This window comes from Rhododendron vialii, chromosome 6a, assembly GCF_030253575.1.
Source record: "Rhododendron vialii isolate Sample 1 chromosome 6a, ASM3025357v1".
Classification (NCBI taxonomy): domain Eukaryota; kingdom Viridiplantae; phylum Streptophyta; class Magnoliopsida; order Ericales; family Ericaceae; genus Rhododendron; species Rhododendron vialii.
The window spans coordinates 26,252,172-26,255,921 of NC_080562.1; the positions used below are offsets into that span (position 1 = coordinate 26,252,172).

The window sequence follows — 3,750 nt, forward strand, 5'->3', positions numbered from 1 at the left end:
TATCGATAAGGCTCACTTCATTAACGTTCTCGTCATCTCCCATTTGACTACCCACATTAAAAACATTGACCTCCATCTTCATGTTACCGAAGGTCATATTGAGAAGTCCATTTCGACAGTTGATAACTGCATCCGCTGTGGCCAAGAAGGGTCTTCCAAGAATCACTGGAGTAGAAGCAGCAGAAGAGTCGGTCGGATTTGTATCGAGAATTACAAAATCCACCGGATAGACAAACTGATCAACTTGGACTAGAACAATTCCACTACTCCCCTCGATACACGAACTGTAGAGACCCGTGTTTAATTTTTAAATTATTTTTTATTGATGTTGGTACGTAGAATTATAATTAGATAATTTTGCGAGCAAAGGATAGTTTATATGTGTAGTAGATGTATGTTTGGTCGTGCGGGCCCGAGTTCGTGGGCCATAGGGCGAGAGTGTTGGGGGACCCGCGGTGGGTGACTTTTATGAGTAGTTACCGTTTATTTTTATAGCTCATGGGATATTAGTGTAGCTACTTATTAAATTTTAGGACTTGAGAAAGTGCTTAAGGTAGTTGAGGGGGGGTGTAGTGTAATAACTACACTTAAAACTTAAAAGGATCAAAGAGAGACCGGCTGATTCTAATTTCTTCTTTTTCCTTTTTCTTGCGTCTTCTCCTCTGTCTCTTTTACCTCTCTCAAACCCTCATGGTTCAAATGCTAAATTGAAGGCCAAGGTTCGTGAATCTCGCAACAAGGCAACAAGGAAACGTGATCTACGGACAAAGGGCTGCGCATTTATCCGAACAAAATTTCAATCGGTCAAATTTCGGGATTTCAACATTTTGGGGGTTTTCATCTTTGAGGTAGGGTTTTTTCTACTAGATATCTTAAAAATGCAAGTATTGTGTTTGAGGATTGATTATTTTCATGTATTTAAGTAGTAATTGATTTATGGAAGAAAAGCCCTAATTTGAGTGGTTGTGTAAATTTCATATTTTTAGTTGTATATTGAAATTGATGGATTTAGTGTTTGATTGGGTGTGGAGAAAATATTATGCCTAGAGAATTTGTGGTGTCTAAATATTGGCTTATATTTATTTGGATTAATAATGGATATACTAGTTTAGGGTACTTGGATTAATTGTTTGCATTTGGTGAAGAGCACATTAATTTTTTCCGTATTTGATATGGATTACCTCTTGTTGACATAATTGATGAAATTTTTTAGGGTGGAGTTGAAAAAGTATAGACTCTTATATATCTATGTTTAGTGCTTCGTGGATTTGAAAGTAAAGATTGAGATTTGTGTTGATACAAGTTGTATTTACTTATTGGAATTGATTTGAGATGGATACTTGACATTTGGGCTAGTGAGCCATGTATTGGCGTTTGACTTGGCCATTTTATGCTTGTTGTGTGGCCGGAAGCATATGGATAATGAGTTATCCGTCGGTGTATAGTCCGTAAACCCGCGCGGGATAAGGTGCCCCATAGGCCTTTGGGTTAGTAGCCCATAAATTTGGATGATTAGGGACCTGATCAGTCGCCTAGGATTGGTACACAACTGTGATAACTTGGACCTTGGTTTTATGTGCTCTTACTTTCTTGTACTTAGTTTAATGTGTTGACTTATTTTTTTTGTTTGAAGAATTTTGGTTTCATCCTTTCGAGCTTATTATATTCATTAAGAGTTGTGTCTAGCTATCATGAGTATTCATATTTTCAAACATGTCACTTGCATCTTTTAGTTTCTAGTAGATTATGTGTGGGCGGTCGTGCTCACCCCTACCTTACAGGTTCGAAAGGCAAGGATACGCTTTGATGGACACGGTGATGGAGATATCTTTTGTGCTTTGGCGAGTCGATCTGCATGATATTTTATTGGGTCTTAAAAGCTATCTTTGGACTATATGTATATGTTTTTGACTTTGAGAATGTAATGATAAATGTTAAATTCCCCTCTAGAAATGCTTGTTATGTCTTTTAGACAAGGAAGAAGGAAAACTTGTTCCTCCTTTTGTAATTGGAGTTGTATGGTTTAAGTGGTGTTTTGGGTGCCTTGGTGGCTAATCAAAAAAAAAAAAAATTGAAATGTTTGGAAGTGGATAGCTTGTCATGCTTCTTTTAATTTGTTAAGACTTATAATTCATTGCATGATGGAGTGAAAAGAAAGTTATTTTTAGTTATTGGACAAAATTATTTATTTATTGAGGTAAAAAAATCATGTTGCCGAATTATTATAAAGCGGGGCGTGACACGAACGCTTCGATCGGCTAGTTGGAGTGTGACACGAGTAGGCTTCATCTCTCCCAACCCAAGTTCTGATAAACAGAAAACGGAAGTAAATTAACGCTAGCACCAAGATCAAGTAAAGCTTGTTCGATACATTTTCCTCCAATTGTGACAGCGATAGTAGGGCTCCCCGGATCTTTGTACTTAGGCGCGATATTCGTTTGAATGATAGAACTCACTTGCTCAGTAAGGAATATCTTCTTTTGAACATTAAGCTTGCGCTTCCGAGTACACAAATCCTTAAGAAACTTGGCATAAGAGGGAATTTGCTTGACTGCATCCATGAGAGGAATGTTGATCTTCACTTGATTGAATAACTCATGCAACTCCGCATTCAAATTTGGTTTCGCCAAAGCCCTCAAACGATTAGGATACAAAGCCGGTGTTGGAATCACTTGAGGTTCCAATACACTTTCCTTGTTCTTGCCTTTATCCTTTTCTTTTTCTTCTACAAGAGTCTCCTTGCTTGCTTCCTTGGGAGATTTCCCAAGGATTGGAATTGAACGTTCGATAGGAGGAGGCAAATAAGATGGTTCCGGAGGCATCACCACTTGGATATCCACCGTCTTGCCACTTCAAAGAGAAATAATAGACTTTGCTTGCTCGGGGAAAGTCACCGAAGAGCTAGCAAAGTGAAGACTTTAAGAAGGCGGATTAGAATTCGGTTGCGGATTAGGTTGAGGTTGAGTAGGAAACTTCCCTTTCTCTTGTTGTAACAAACCCACCGTAGTTGTCAACTTGCCCAACTGATTTCTGATGTCATTCATCATCTGAGTTTATTGCTCATTGATAGCAGTTTGACCTTGCAAAAGAGCACTAAATTGATCTTCCCAAGAACGCTTTGGTGGTTGTTGGAATTGGTTCGCATGTGGGAACGGAGCAGAAGGAGCAAAACCAGGCGGACCTTGAGCTTGAGGAAAACGGAAAGCATTCTGAGGTTGCTTCCAAGGTAATTGAGGAGCGGGCGGTGGAGCTTGAGAAGAACTCCCTTCATTAGATTGATTCCAACGGAAAGCCGGATGTTGCCTTGTCCCCGGATTATAAAATTGAGAATAAGGGTCAAAATGTTGCACGGCATGTACTTCTTCTGGAGCAATCCCATTAATCACGTTCTTAAGAGCAGGAATGTTGGGGCACGCTTCGGTAGAATGGCCCACAATCTCACAAATAACACAAACTTCCTCCACTTGACGCACTACTTTGACTTCTTGAGATTGAGCACTCTTTAATTCCAACTTGTCAAGTTTTCGAGCAATCTCCTCCAATCGAGTTTCAAAAGCTGTATGCTCCGCAATAGAGAATTTTCCTGAACCTGTAGGACCTTGATTGAACATTGCTCTATCTCCTGGATCTGCAAATTGCCAAGACTGGGTCTTCTCAGCTAGTGACTCATAGTAATCCCAAGCATCCTCCGGTGTCTTCCCCATAAAATCACCTCCACCCATAGTTTCCAAAAGCTGTTTACTCTCTTGA

The 3,750-nt window shown here is 39.5% G+C and overlaps 1 long non-coding RNA gene across 1 annotated transcript; it reads left to right on the forward strand.

Annotated features, from left to right (window-relative positions):
• Positions 1 to 620: 620 nt before the first annotated feature.
• On the forward strand, positions 621 to 2,086 carry LOC131329980 (uncharacterized). Its single transcript, XR_009200911.1, has 2 exons — positions 621 to 848; positions 1,782 to 2,086. It is a non-coding gene; the product is annotated as an uncharacterized LOC131329980 (long non-coding RNA).
• The last annotated feature ends 1,664 nt before the right edge of the window (positions 2,087 to 3,750 follow it).